This window comes from Salminus brasiliensis, chromosome 12 (genome assembly GCF_030463535.1).
Source record: "Salminus brasiliensis chromosome 12, fSalBra1.hap2, whole genome shotgun sequence".
NCBI classification, from domain to species: domain Eukaryota; kingdom Metazoa; phylum Chordata; class Actinopteri; order Characiformes; family Bryconidae; genus Salminus; species Salminus brasiliensis.
This window is the reverse complement of record NC_132889.1, coordinates 9945786-9962290: the sequence shown is the minus strand read 5'-3', so window position 1 is coordinate 9962290 and position 16505 is coordinate 9945786.

The following is a 16505-nucleotide window of genomic DNA, read 5'->3' as shown; positions in this document are numbered from 1 at the left end:
AGTCAAAATGACTTTTTGACTCTCTGGTACATGTTCTTAGTGTTCTCTATGTTTCTCATACACTGTCCAACTGAACCCCATTCTAATGAATGCAATTGTCTAAAGTTGCACCTGTTGCTGACACAGATGTGCAAATCCACAAACACGCACAGCTTGACTAGTCCCTGCGAAGACCTACTGCTGGAGATTATACAACATTGTGACCCCACCAATGCTCTTGCCACTGAATGCAATTAAATCCTCACCGCAATGCTCCAAAATCAGGTGAGCAGCTGTTTTAATATTTTTTGTCCATATAGTGTGTATATTAAATACTCTCTTTGCAGATAATAATGGTGACACCTGATACATACCTCTTTCTCTTGTATACAGACTGATAAAATGTGTTGACAGAGAAATACACTTTTGCAATAATCTTGCAAGTGCGAGGTAATACATTTGTAAATCCTCTGGGCTACAAGAAACAGTTAACCAGTTACCAGGTAGCCTTGATCAGAGGCAAGAAGAAGATCTTTTGTCATCCTTATTAGGGTTGTCTCTGTGCTATGATGGGATCTGAATCCAGTTTGGAATTTCTCATACATGTCATTTTTACTCAAGTATAAGCAGAGTTGTTGGGCCCTGTATTTACCTACAAGTATACTTGGGTGGGCATCAGGGACATCTGCTCTGCTCTGCACTTGTGAGGTCAATATTCAATATCATTAATTTGCACCTTTTTTCCACTTACTTTCAACCTTCTCTCCCTGCCCTGCCACCATCCCTGTGCTCTCTGTCTCCCTCTCTCTTTACTCTGAATGCATAATTTGTAACTGATCTGTATATTTTTTTTATTTAAGTCCATTATAAGGTTAAACATTTTCCATCACCACTACCTTGTCTGTGTGTAAATGGGCATACCCATTTTCTGTGGGTGTAATTTAAAGGCTGAATGGACACAGGTCTTGCATATGAAAGGAGAGTACTAAAGGTCACAGCCCCCCTGTGTGTATAGATGTTCAAGTTGAAATAGTGAGGCTTTATGTACCCTGTTTCATGTCCAACAGGGGGCTCTCTTTGAGCTATGTCTCCTTCTGGGCTGATGCAAAGACTGTGTGACACAGATCTTTGAGGGGTGAAATGACAAGCCTTGATTATAGAGTGATTATATCAGACACAGGCCAGGCTTGAAAGACATTTGTTCTCTGACACCCTGCAGATGGCTGTGAGGTCTGTTTGGACATCAAAAACAGAGAGAAACATAGGAAGGGAATAAAGGTAAAGCAACACATGGACCTTATCTCCCTTTAAGGCTACATCAAGAGCAAAATCCTAATATTGATATAATTGTACTATTGTGTGTGTGGATGTACAATGTATAGATAAGGCATTAAATGGAAGCAACCAAAAATATATATATAAAACATTTATCTTGACTGAATGATGTGTTCTGTCAAAAATAAAATACATTTATATTGTTTTAATGGATATACAATAATGAAAAATATAATAAAGAATTAGAAGTATTAAGCCCATTACTACACAGAATGAGGATTGATTTTAGAAAAATGTTTAAATGTAAACTTTGCTCAAATTCAATTTTTCTATGAAATGTGTACGTTGAGAAAGAAAAATAACAGCCATAAGTCATTGAAAGAGAAAGCATTCATATCTAATAAAGATCAATTTAGATATCTAAATAATATAAAGCATTATGGGAAAAGATCTAGAAAGCTTTAAATTATATGGGCAGAGAGTAATTTAACCCCATCTGTCATTGAATCAGAGGGTTCTTGCCTCACTAAACCTATTATTTTAATAGCATCCTTTGTAAACTGTGACAGGAACTGCCAGCAAAAAGTAGTGATCTGTCATACTAATGTATAAATGAGCAGATATGGAACCCCACAGTGTGGTAACATGTTTTAAATTAAAAGGCCTCAAAGAAGAAGACAAGAAAAGAACACTGGACTGGCTTTTCCAAGATGAATAATATTTGCCTACAAAGAGCTGGCAAAGGCCTCCATTATCACTGATGTCATGTCTCCTCAATGTGTAAGTAAATAGTTGGCTACATAATGTAGACATGATAACGCTAGCTGGGTCATTCTGAGCATTTGGTTCCATTTCCATTTCCAAGTCCTCATGACATAATATGGGATATTTTGTGTATTAGTGGCATTACTTTTTGTTAGCAACATGACTTTAAAATGCATGCAAGAAGAGTAGGTAGGAGTTAGGAGTAAGCAGTAAGACAGTCCTAATGGAGAGAATATTAAGTTCTATGCTCAGAAGGTATCTAGAAGTTCCAGTGGCTCAGAAGGTATCTAGAAAAGTGTGCCTATATCTAAAGAAAGGTCCCAAGAAGGAATTAACCAATGGGTGTTTACCCACAGTGGCAATGTCGAAATATTAAATATAAGAGCAGATATATCCAGAGTCTTTATGACAATATTGTCCCCTCATGCCACCCCAATCCCAGTAGCACCTATGCTATTTAAAAGGTTCTACATAAACAAGTCTACACTTAAATAATATAATTAATCACTATAAGCGGACACATGTTCAAACATGTGTCAACCATTGTGGAACACAAACACTACAGTCAAAATGACTTTTTGACTCTCTGGTACATGTTCTTAGTGTTCTCTATGTTTCTCATACACTGTCCAACTGAACCCCCTTCTAATGAATGCAGTTGTCTAAAGTTGCACCTGTTGCTGACACAGATGTGCAAATCCACAAACACGCACAGCTTGACTAGTCCCTGCAAAGACCTGCTGCTGGAGATTATACAACATTGTGACCCCACCAATGCTCTTGCCACTGAATGCAATTAAATCCTCACCGCAATGCTCCAAAATCAGGTGAGCAGCTGTTTTAATATTTTTTGTCCATTTAGTGTGTATATTAAATACTCTCTTTGCAGATAATAATGGTGACACCTGATACATATCTCTTTCTCTTGTATACAGACTGATAAAATGTGTTGACAGAGAAATACACGTTTGCAATAGTCTTGCAAGTGCGAGGTAATACAATTTTAAATCCTCTGGGCTACAAAAAACATTTTGTGTATGTTACCAGTTAACCAGTTACCAGGTAGCCTTGATCAGAGGCAAGAAGGAGATCTTTTGTCATCTTCACTAGGGTTGTCTCTGTGCTATGATGGGGTCTGAATCCAGTTTGGAATTTCTCATACATGTCATTTTTACTCAAGTATAAGCAGAGTTGTTGGGCCACAGCTTTTTTAATATCTTGGATATAAATGTTAAGTTTGAAATGGGTCTGTAATTAGACAAGGCCTCACATGGGAAACTCACATGACATGCTGAAATACCAACCAAATACACTTTAATGGTGGAGAAGGCTCTGCCTTGAAGTAATAGATCCTGCAGAAAGCAAAGCCCATCTGACACCATAAAAAGCATGTAGAAGTAGCTTTAGCGCACTGGATGTTAGCGACCACTTCATGTCCATAGTGCTCAGGTTCATCCTCACACAGACCAGACCTACAGTCCCAGGTGTCCCAGAATTTTTCTCCAGCCTTGAACCAGCAAGTCTCTGCATTACTGAAGGGGCTACACTGATATACGAGCTCCATAATCCCCGGTATCCAAGGTTTAGCCAACCAGTGTGGAGCAACCAAAATGATAGATAAACATGTTCTTGTTATCTGGCTAGTATGTACAAGTCTTGTACAATGGCTGGTATGAGACTGTCGTGGTGTAGACACAGTGAGAAGAAAGTACAGTGCACATTTGTGCTTGATGCAAATAGATCTATGGCTCTGCTGTATTTATTCCAAATCTGTTTTGTAAAAGGGATTTCCCTGGAGACCCACCCAACCACAGAGCAAAGCATCCGCTATCACTACCTTTCTTGAATGCATCACCCTGTAAATCCGAGAACTAATCAATTTTTCCACCACAATTAAGCACTCTGCTGATACTATGGCACATGTGGCAGAGTGGGCAAAAGTGTGCTTGAACCTGTAGTAATCAAAATCTTTCATCCTCACAGCCTGCCTAGATGACCGGCTGAGATAGAGTATACAGAATCAGTACATTGAGGATGTTACTGTCTCCATATTCATCACAACACATCCTAGCCTGAAGCCATGGATAACTGCAGAGGTGTGCATGCTGCTTAGGACTTGTGATAGGGCTTTCAAATCAGGGGATAAGGCAGGCCTCAAAATTGCAAGGGCCAAGCTCTAGCCATCAAAGAGGCAAAGTGACAACAGACAATCCATTAATCCATTAACAATTTCAGGAACACTGGATCTTTAGTACCGCCATGCTGAGCACTAGTGTGTACGGAGTCCACTGCTGTTCACTAATTGAAACCACTAATCAAGTTTGCGGATGACAACTATGGTGGGCCTCATCAGAACGATGAGTCAGCATACAGAAAGGTAGTTTCTCTTTCGGACAGAACACTTTAGGTTCTGTAATAATATTGGCCTGTATTGTTACACAGCATTTTTAGTGATGTTCAGGTCAGAGAACTGTGAGGCCATTTGCAATGCTTTGCCATGATCCACACGGTCTGACAATGAGGGGCAACACTCGCAGGGGATGGACCAAAGCAAGAAGTTTATTGAAAGCAATAAACAGCAAAATCAAAAGACAAAGCAGCAAACGTTACTAGGGAAAAGGGGTGAACAGAAACACAACCGTGACAACCAAATGTGGGCAAAACAAAAGAGCACACACCTGAGGCTGGCGAGACACAAGGACTAGGCTAGCTTGCGGGGGCTGATGCATCTCTGCTAATGAACCTAATTTGCAGTGGGGGTTGCATCATTTCGATTGCAACTGTATTAACATCAATGTTAATATCCTGAAATTGTTTCAGCATTTCAAAAGATGCATCAGGTGTAGTAATTCACTACACATAATGCTCACAAAGGCTAACAAATTCTTGTTAAGGCTAATGATCTAATAACATTGCTCATAATCAGTGATGTAGTATAAGTATTTAAAACAAACACATTCATATTTATAAGGCACTCTAAGCATAAGCCTTAGTGTGTTCATATTCTTTGTGTTTTTCTTTGAGCTAGCTGGGACTCTGTGGTTAAACTGTTCAGACATTTGCTGGAATCCACAATGTCTCATAGTAATGAGACAGAAAAGGGCAGTCACTAAATCTTTTTATAATCATGGATCAAGTTTCCAGCTACACTGTGGACATGTGTGGATTCAAACAAAAGTTCATGGCAGCGGCAGGAGACGATAGTCAAAGTTGAATCCTTAGATCCGAGTCACACCATTACAAGCAGCAGCACCATTAGAAGCAGGGTCAAATAAGAGCAGAGGAAACAGTGCAGGTGCCTAGGGTGGCTGAAGAACACAGGCACAACCGTATGCTTACCTATGCTTCTGTTCCACCTTAAATGATGCAGCTGTAATCTTAAACTGGTTCACCAATGAACCTGCTACTCCTCACTCTGCACTGCTTAAATACTTTACAATATGAACAGGGAAGCAAATAAAAAGGACCAAACAGTAAAACAAACCTAAGATGACAAACAAACCTGGACTGGACAAAACAAAACAGGGTCTGTGAGGATGAGTGTTGGTATAATGAGGGAATAACAACACTGAGAAGGTTTAATGGGGAAAAACAAAAACCAGGAAGGGCAGATGAAAATCAGCAACAGAAAGCCACAAGCTGTGCTTGGGTGTCTAAAACTAGGAAGGAGCGGGACAGGAATGAAAGGGGAGAAATTAATGCTGGCCAACAACCCGAGGCGTGGATCCTCGCTGGGAGCAACGCTGGGAAGAAACCGGCCCATCCTATGGCTTTCACTTGGCCTTGGGTCAGGCTCGTCAGGATAACGGCATGAAAGTCACAGCCCATGTGAAAGTCAAGCACATGATCAGCCGGCACCCAGTAACGTTTCTCCGGACTGTACCCCTCCCAATCCAACAGGTACTGAAGCCACAGGCTTTAGCAGAGACACATGGAAGGAGTTATGTATACAAGAGTGTGGTGGAAGCTTCAACTGGTAACAAACATCATTAATTTTCTTAGTTATAAGGTACGGACCAGAATACTTAGCTTCGAGCTGGGGGTTGGGAGCACCCAAGGGAGCACCCATCAGTCAAAAACATTGAGAAGTTTATGTACTTCGCAAACTTGTATAGAAGTTTTATCAGGTACTTTAGCACACTTGCTGCACCCATCACGTCTATCTTCAAGATAGACGCACCCATCAGGTTGTAGGTCCAGGGGTGTGCACACACAGGGAATTGTAGCACACTGACATGCTGGAGCTGTGGTCTCGCTGCTTGCACGTGATCACCCAGGTTTGTGGACGGTGGAGCAGATGGACGCTAGCATTTCAGGGAGCTCCCATGTCTGTGTTACCTTCTGGCTCTCTCCTTTTAATTAGGCTGTTATAGTCAGACCTGCCGGAGTCGTCAGACACACTCTGATACTGCCCAACATTCTATGCTCTCTATAAAATCCTCTTAGAACTAACTCTGTCTCTTTACCTTCTCCGAGTAAATGGTCACTCAGTCCTCCCTGCTGAAAGATTGCTCGCTGAGGTCCCCTCTACCTGTGTCAGATGAGCTGCCACCTACCAGTACAATCAGCAGGCCCTGCTCCCACCACCACCCATGCCAGACCAGCGGTACACCCTCCTACCACTGCTACCTGTTTAATGACCATGTTAAAGCCTGCCACTATTAATATTACCACTATTAATTATCATTACTCTGACCATCACTGCCATGACTATACGTTCTACTACACCATGATTAATATATTATGATTATGAACAGAGCAGTTCAACAGCATAGATGGTTTGGTAACGTTTATCAATAATTTATAAATAGTTCTGACCAGAGGAGGATGGGTCCCCCTTGTGAGTCTTGGTTCCTCCCAAGGTTTCTTCCTCCAGTTCTGGGGGAGTTTTTCCTTGCCACTGTCGCCGTTGGCTTGCTCACTGGGGGTCTTGGATCCTTCTTGTCTTTTTACGTTATTTCTTACTTAATTAGTAAATTAGTAAAAGACTAGGGTATTTATGGGGTTGTTGTAATGGAGTTTATTATCAAGGTGTTAAAACATTCTGTTGTCTGTGTGCACTAGGACCTGGAAGCTCTTGTCTGTTATTGATAGCCCGATCCCTTAAGGATAAAAAGTCTGGACAAAAATGCTGTCCCCAATTGTTTTAGCTATGTAGATGTGTTCAGCGTGCTCCAAAATGCATTTCTACTTTAAAATGTCTTCTGACGCAAAGTATGTCATAGTTCAGATTTTTATGTGTATGTATTTTTAGCACAGCCCAGTCACATGATCCATTTAGACCAATCACCACCCGGCTTGGAGCAAACAAGGAAGTACCTCAGCTTGAAGTAAATGTAGGCTAGCAGTAGCATTGAAACATTTAGTGTTCTTAATTGTTGTAATTATAAATATTTAACTAGATTATGCTGTGATAATGCTAACACACTAGCATTACTATTTATAGGCCCCTAATGGAAAAAATCCACCAAAAGCTGTATTGCATTGTATTATCATTATCATCATTATTATTTTTATTGTTAAATGCTTGTTGATTTGTATTTACTAGTAGAGAAAACGTAGACGTATGCCTAGAGGACCCCCCCCCCCCCCCCCCCAATATGTTTATATACAAAATAAATCATACTTTTTCATAATTGTTTGTGTAATTATGAAAAAAAAATCATAATTATAATAGTGAATGATTTTGTTCAGAGTGGCAGATTATGACAAAGCAGGAAATTTGGGTGCTGCAGAAAAGATATAGCATAAGATGTGTGACTTCCTATGGGGCTGCCCCCAATGTGCGATAAATCGTGCGTGCGTGTGTGCATGCCTGGTGTCCCCAGTTCTAGAGTTGATGTTGAGCATGGCTAGGTAAGAGGTGGCCATGGTCCAAATCGTCCCTGATCTGGTCTAAGAGCTTGTGCATGTGTGTCCAGTGTCCAATATCTAAGATGGACAAATTGGTACGTTAAATAAACTGTTAAACTGTTGTTTGAACAGCTATTTTGCACTCTGCCTATTTTGCACTAACACTATTTGCACACCTGTACAGATGTTCTTTTCTTTTCTGTAAATATATTTTCAGCTCTTTATTACTTTTAGTACTTTTTTAATTTATCCCCTACCCTATTTATTGTTTAGTGTCATTTTCCTTTAGTTTAAGACTGTGTTCTGTGTTTTTTGTTACTTGTCATACGTGTTGCTCTCACCAAGACAAATTCCTTGTATGGGTAACATACTTGGTGAAATAAAGAGATTCTGATTCTGATTCTGGTATGCATTTCTTGTAATTTATATTGTATTTTAAAGATTTCATTTAATACACGACTTTCTGGTTGTGGTGAAGTATGCTTTAATATATTTGATACACTGCCTTCATGGTACTGTGAGTGCATGACGAATCATTTTGCATACATGCTGCAACTAATGATTATACATACTCTATCACTGTCATTGTCCAGTTTGCATGTTACACATTTTTTTAGTTGTGCGAAGCGTATAGTGCTCTCACACTTTTGAGGAATTAAGCCGAACCTTCTTTTTTGTGTCAGTTTATTTTTTTGGAATGTATTTACTTCTTAATGTTAAACCTCCGCTGTGGCTCGCTCTGTTCAACTCGCTCTTATTAATTTATTTTTTCCAGCGTAGATGAAGCGCCACAGGTGACGTAAGTGGATATAACAAGACGAGTAACACATAAATCGTGCAAAACAATGAATCTATAATAAAATTTGTTGCCAAAACTTTTATTAATCGATTATTATCGATTTTATTGATTCGTTGTTGCAGCCCGACATAAATTATCTTATGAATTTCATATCTTTTCAAGTTGGATTCACCATCTCCTGGAGCTTACAGCCCTGACAGTAACTCCTTGCTTGGTACTGAACACATGGAGGTGTGAATATTATTTAAATCCTCACTGTAAGATTTCTAGATTTCTCTGCCCCTTGTTATCACAGGCAAAAATGTTCCAGATATGAAATCTATTTTACTGATAGATGTGAATGATGTGAATATTTTTGTACAGTCCCTAAAGATGATTAGAAAAATAATGGCCAGCTCTGATGGAATGATGTGGTCTATTTTGATCTATGACATAACATCTGTTTGATTGCTTTGTACTTTACACTCATACTTTACACTCATATGATGCAGAAAAGCTAGTACACACTTTTATTACCTCAAGACTAGATTACTGTAATGCATTTAGGTTGTTCCAGCAGGAACCTCAATAAACTTCAACTAGTTCAATAGTGCTGCAGCCTTATTAAAACTAGAAAATTTGACTATATCAGTCCAGTTCTATCAGCACTAGCTCCCAGTTAAATTATGTATTGACTACAAAATTCTTCTATTAACATACAAAGCCCTACATTGCCTTGTTCCTGAGTACCTGCGAGATCTTATTACATATTCTGAATGATCCTTTTCTTATAAAGCCCCCAACTCTGGAATAATCTTCCAGATAATGTTCGGGACACAGTCTTAATTTTTAAACCTCTGCTGAAAACTCATCTGTTTAGTTTAGCTTTTGGTAATTAATTAGATAATTTCTCCTTTTAATTAGGCTGTTATAGTCAGACCTGCCGGAGTTGTCAGCCACACTCTGGTACTGCTCAACATTCTCTGCTCTCTATAAACACATTCAGAACTAACTCTGTCTCTTTACCTTCTCTGAGTAAATGTTCACCAAGCCTGACCTGCTGTAAGACTGCCCACTGGGGTCTCCTCTACTTGCGTCAGACCAGCTGTCACCTACCAGTCCGACCAGCAGGACGATGAGGATGGGTCCTCCCAAGGTTTCTTTCTCCAGCTCTGAGGGAGTTTTTCCTGTCGTTGTTGGCTTGCTTACTGGGGGTTTTACATTTACATTTACATTTGTCATTTACATTTTTGTCATTTAACTGACGCTCTTATTGAGAGCGACTTACAAGGTTACTCGCATTACAGCAGAGGGCCAATGCTGTGTTAGGAGTCTTGCATTTACACTGGCACGGCCAGTAATCTTAGTTGTAAAAAAAGTTGTAAAAAAGTTGTAAAAAGCGCTATTCTGTCATGACTGGCTAGATCAGACAATGACGGGTGAATACTCGCAAGGACGGTGTGATGCAACACTGCTTTAATATGCAACAGAACAGGGGTAAACACAAGAAAACGCAGCAATACATGGAAAAATGAATAATGAACTTGGGCAACACAAAACACACACCTGAGGCTGGTGGAAACCTAGGGAGCTAACCGTGAGACAGGGAGACAGGGAGAACAGAAATGGGGAGATATAACTAGAAACTAAGATCACTGGCCGTGCCAGTGTAAATGCAAGGGAGAACGTAAACAGCGCTCGTCAGGCGCAACAGAACTAACAAGACTCAGAACGAACCAGAGCAGTAGTACTCTCGTGAACGAAGATAGCCCAGCAGGACCCTTGGAAACGTGACGCCAACTCTCCAGCGGAGTTGAACACAGAAAACATGAAGGACTCCTACGGACGTCATCGTGAATCTCTAATGAGACACTTTACAAAGCTAAGACGCCAACTCACCAGGTCGGCTCAGAACGGTAAATTCTCGGCAGAGGGGTGTTCGCGTTAGCTCCCTAAATACCCCAGCCTCAGGTAAACCAAATCAATGAAACAATGAACACAAATACGAACATAACTTAACCATGGCGTGATACATGAACAGAATGTCAACATAAAAGTCCTTGAACTTGAAGCCTGTGGATGGGTTGCTGACTCGCCACCGGAGCCTGCAGAGGTGGCCACGTCCCGGGGCCCGGGCCCCACAGGCTGATGAACAGAGGCGGGTGGGGTAGTTGGGTGACTGGCTGGCGTTGGTCCGCCTGTTGCTGCATCAGGCGACCAACAGTCTCAGACACACTCTGCCCAAGACTTGTCCTTGGGCATTAGCAGCCAGATTCAAGGCACCCATCCCTGCTGTTCGGGGGTTTAAGGCCAAGAATTCTGTCATGACTGGCTAGATCAGACAATGACGGGTGAACACTCGCAGGGACGGTGCAATGCAACACTGCTTTAATAAGCAACAGAACAGGGGTAAATACAAGAAAATGCAGCAATACATGGAATAATGAATAACCAAAATACAAACGTGACAAATGAACTTGGGCAACACAAAACACACACCTGAGGCTGGTGGAAACCTAGGGAGCTAACCGTGAACAGGGAGAACAGAAATGAGGAGATATAACTAGATAACTAGATCAGCTGCAAAAACTTTTTTACTTAACTCTATTCTGTTGTACTTGAAGATGTGCTTTGCAATTCCTGTCCACACTTCTGACAGCAGCCGGAGGTGCAGACACCGATGCAGACGCCGCAATTCCATTAACCTCATTTACCCACCTTGTTCTAATACCAATGTGATGGTAACTGGGGGACTGTGGAATTGCCAGTCTGCAGTGCAGAAGGCAGATTTCATTTCAGCTTTTGCTTCTGCTCCGTCTCTAAACTTCCTGGCACTGACTGAGGCGTGGATCACCCCGGACAACTCTGCAACTCCAGCTGCCTTGTTGTCTGCATTTGCCTTTTCCCACTCTCCACGAAGGACTGGCAGGGGCTGCTTCTGCTCTGTGGCGCTTCACCCCGCTCTCTTTTTCTAATCTTGACATTTCCTCTTTTGAATACCATGCTGTTACTGTCTCTTCTCCCACTAGACTTCACATCATTGTTCTCTATCGTCCTCCTGGTCCTTTGGGCAATTTTGTTGATGAACTGGATGTTCTCTTGAGTGGACTCCCTGTTGACACCCCACTTATTCTACTCGGTGACTTCAACCTTCCATCAGAGAGACTCCAGTCATCATGCCTTCTCCCATTCCTATCCTCTTTTGATCTCCCGTTCAACCAGTCTGCACCAACACACAGAGCAGAGAACACTCTGGACCTGATCTTCAGCAGACCTGTCCCTGCTCTGGATGTGGCTGTGACTTCTTTGGACTTCTCTGATCACCACTTTCTCTCCTTCTCACTCCCCCCCTCTGCTCCTTCAACCACCACTTCTGCAAGCTCTTCCACTCTTCACCGCAATCTTCGCTCTGTTTCCCCCTCAGCTCTTGCCTCAACTGTCCTGACCACTCTTCCTCATCTTGAATCTTTCTCTTCTCTCCCACTTGAAACTGCTACAGACACTCTCCTCTCATCTATCTCCAACTCTGTCGACCTTTTCTGCCCTTTCTCCCCTTGTTCAGCAAATTCGTCTCCACCTTCCCCATGGCTGTCAGATGTTCTCCGCAACAACCGTAGAGAGTTAAGACTGGCTGAAAGGAAGTGGCGGAAGTCACAACACGACTCCGACCTCCACTCCTATCAGTCTTTTCTCTCCAGGTTTAAAACGGAAGTTGCTGCCGCCAAAACATCTTACTACAGGGGGAAATTGGAATCATCTGCATCTGACCCACGCAAACTCTTTACCATCTTCTCCTCTCTCCTCAACCCTCCTACTCCCCCACCTCCCACTACCCTGTCTGCTGAAGATTTTGTCTCCTTCTTTGAAGAAAAGGTTGACAAGATCTGCCGATCTTCCCCCCCTCTACCTCTACCCCCTTCTCTAGACACTGCCCTCCTCCTCCCTCTTCTCTGACCTGCTTCTCTCCTCTTTCCACAGATGACCTCGTACATCTTCTCACCTCCAATAATCCTACCACCTGTCCACTAGACCCTCTTCCATCCCCTCTGTTCCAAACAATCGCTCCAAACCTCCTTCCTTTCATCTCCTTTATCATAAACAGCTCTTTGTTGTCAGGTCATGTACCATTGGCATTCAAGTCTGCCAGAGTTGTGCCTATCCTAAAGAAACCAACTCTGGACAACTTGGACATCGGCAACTACAGACCTATCTCTCTTCTCTCTTTCCTCTCAAAGATTCTTGAACGTTCTGTCTACGACCAACTGTCTCTCTTTCTCACTCTGAACAATCTTTAGGACCCTCACCAGTCTGGCTTCAAAGCTGCACACTCTACTGAAACTGCTTTCATTGCAGTTACAGAGAAGCTCCATGCAGCTAAAGCTGCCAGACTGTCCTCGGTTCTGATCCTTCTTGACCTCTCCGCAGCTTTTGACACAGTGGACCACAAGATCCTCCTGTCTATCCTTGCCGGCCTTGGAATTACCGGCTCTGCATGGCGATGGTTTGCATCATACCTGCAGGGGCGCTCATACCAGGGGCAGGGCGACACGTCCACTCCTTGTAGTCTCTCCACTGCCGTTCCACAAGGCTCGGTTCTTGGTGCTCTTCTTTTCTCACTCTATACTAGCTCTCTTGGTAAAGTGATATCTTCTCATGGATTCTCTTACCACTGTTACGCCGATGACACTCAACTCATGCTCTCTTTCCCACCATCTGACACACAGGTTTCTGCCGCATCTCAGCATGTCTCGCTGACGTCTCTTCTTGGATGGCGGCTCACCACCTCAAACTTAACCCCAACAAGATGGAGCTCCTGTACATCCCGGGAACTGCTGGACCAAAAAACTTGGTCTTGCCATCACCTTTGAGAACTCACTGGTCACTCCTTCTACAGAAGCTCAAAGCCTTGGTGTAGTCATGGATGATCAGTTACTGTTCTCAAGTCATGTTGCAAACGTAACTCGGTCCTGCAGATTTCTCCTGTACAACATCCGGAGAATTTGACCCTTCCTCTCTAGAGAGGCCACCCAGGTGCTTGTTCAGTCTCTCGTCACTTCCAGACTTGATTACTGCAACTCTCTTCTGGCTGGTATTCCTCTGCGCACCATTAAGCCCCTGCAACTCATCCAGAATGCAGCGGCACAGGTCGTCTTCAATGTCCTAAATTCAGCCATGTCACTCCACTGCTGCGTTCTCTTCACTGGCTTCCTGTAGCTGCCCGCATCAGATTCAAAACCCTGACGCTGGCCTACAAAGCCAAGAACGGACCAGCCCCTCCGCACTTGATGGCAATGGTCAAAACCCGATCCGCACCTAGAGCCCTTCGAGCTTCAAATACGGCTCGGCTCGACCCGCCATCCCTCAAAATCCACGGAAGACAAGTGTCCAGGCTTTTTTCTGTCCTGGCACCAAAGTGGTGGAACGAGCTTCCCCTAGGTGTCTGAACGGCCGAGTCGCTCGCTGTCTTCAAACGCAGACTGAAGACCCACCTCTTCCGAGAGTACTTGGACGAATAGAGTACTGTGGTCACCTTATTGTCTTGTGTTTAGTAATGTCTAAGCTTAGAGGTATCTTTTGAATTATTAGTCTATTCTAACTAGCTAAGGTTTTTCTTGGGTAAATAGCAAAGCACTTTGTAAGTCGCTCTGGATAAGAGTGTCTGCTAAATGCCATAAATGTAAATGTAAATGTAAATAACTAAGATTACTGGCCGTGCCAGTGTAAATGCAAGGGAGAACGTAAACAGCGCTAGTCAGGCGCAACAGAACTTACAAGACGTGGATACAAAGCTTAGGGATCAGTCGCTGTACCCCAGAGGCAACTCAGAACTAACCAGAGCAGTAGTACTCTCATGAACGAAGATAGCCCAGCAGGATCCTTGGAAACGTGACAGACTCACACAGATGTCCTCGTGAGAAACTAACTAAACACTTGACTACGTGGACCTGATACAGACGCCAACTCTCCAGGTTGGCTCAAAACGGCAACAGACGAGTTGAAAACAGAAAACGTGAAGGACACCTACGGACGTCCTCGTGAATCTCTAACGAGACACTAAGACACCAACTCACCAGGTTGGCTCAGAACGGTGGCTTCCCGGCAGAGGGGTGTTCGCATTAGCTCCCTAAATACCCCAGCCTCAGGTAAACCAAATCAATGAAACAATGAACACAAATACGACACACGTGAACATAACTTAACCATGGTGTGATACATGAACAGAATGTCAACATAAACCTTGAACTTGAAGCCTGTGGACCACGGCTCGGGACTGCCCCCAGGGCGGGCACGGCGATGCGGACCTGACATATACAAATAAATTTGACACAAATTAGTCACAATTTTCAGAGCATTGTATTTTATTGCTTAGTGTTTTTCCATAGTAACTTGTCTGCATCATCTATGTATTAAGATTTCATCACCAGCACTTGTGAAATCTTTTTCTAGAAAACGATCTAGGAATAGTACAGACTGTGAGCTAAGAAAACATCAGGTAAACATTACTTGTTTTGTCTCAAACTATTCTCGTTACAGTTTTTATGTGTCTTACTTTTTGCCATGACTGGAAATTTGTCTGTAGAGGTTTATTATGAATTATTTTGTCACAGACATGAGTTATTGCTGCTCTATAACTCTGCAGCAATTCACAATGGGTGTTGTTAGCATTCAAATGAAACCAAATTTGACATAGTTCTATGACTCCCTGATTCCTGTTTTCTAGTACTCCTTTTCTTATGCCAATTATATTATGCTACTAACTGTGTGTTGGCTCAGAAAATGGTTGATGTAGTCTTGACTTGAACTAAGCTGTTGTTTCTATGTAAATGTGTCCTGACACATTAGTTATTCTAATCTATATATTAATCTGCTTTATATATTAGTTTCAGACCATGGAAAGCGCCTTAGATGAGAAGTGTCTACAGACAGTGGTGTGATGTTGATTACATTCCAGGCGCTGAAGAAAGCTCATCTAATGAGTGCAGAAGAAGTTTGCAGCCTGTTGCAAAAAAGCCTTTGCTTGTTCTAAGATTTCCCATCTTATCATAAAATTTATTCCATCAAATTTAAAGACTCAGACGTTGTATGACGAGGAATTTCTGTGTATTTTGCTTTAAGCCATCATCAGCCATCACCAATTGCTTGCCATATGGAAACTGTCCATCGATATAAAGTGGAGGTTGCACAAGCTGTTCAGTATCCAAAGGGTTCTAAAGCACGAAGAGCAAGACTGAATATTCTGAGAAATCGGGGAAACTTCGTCCACAATGCTGAAGTTGTGAGAAGGGGAACAGGACAGTTGGTGGCATGTTATTGAACTCGAAAACAAAGGGATGCAAACGTTTTTTTTCCCAATGTGTTCATTGCCAAGGCCTTTATTCTAAACAGACTCCGTGGAGACACATGAAAAACTGCCCAAAGAAGACACAAGATTCTGTGTCCCGCTCTGTTCAAAATAAGTGTATTCTGCAGCTCGGAGAACGTCTGTTCAGTCGTCATGGGTCAGATGTTAGCAAGCGCGATTACTAGTGATGCGTGATATATCTGTGGTCGATACATTATTTGCCGATATATGGATTTTTTATTTGGCCGATATTGCAACCGATAACTTTGTGCATGCACACGGACACGCATACACTGAGGCTCCCGCAGAGAGTGAAAATGTCTGCTGTATGGAATTTTTTTTCCAGTTTCAGCAGAGAACAACAGAATTGCTGTTTGCAATAAATTTGGCTGAGGTACAGCGAGGGGGAAATGAAGCAGGGGCTTTCAATACCTCAAATCTAATCAGTCATTTGAGAATTCGTCATTCCACTGATGTATATGTTAAAGACAGTTCGAAAGCCAAAGCCATCAC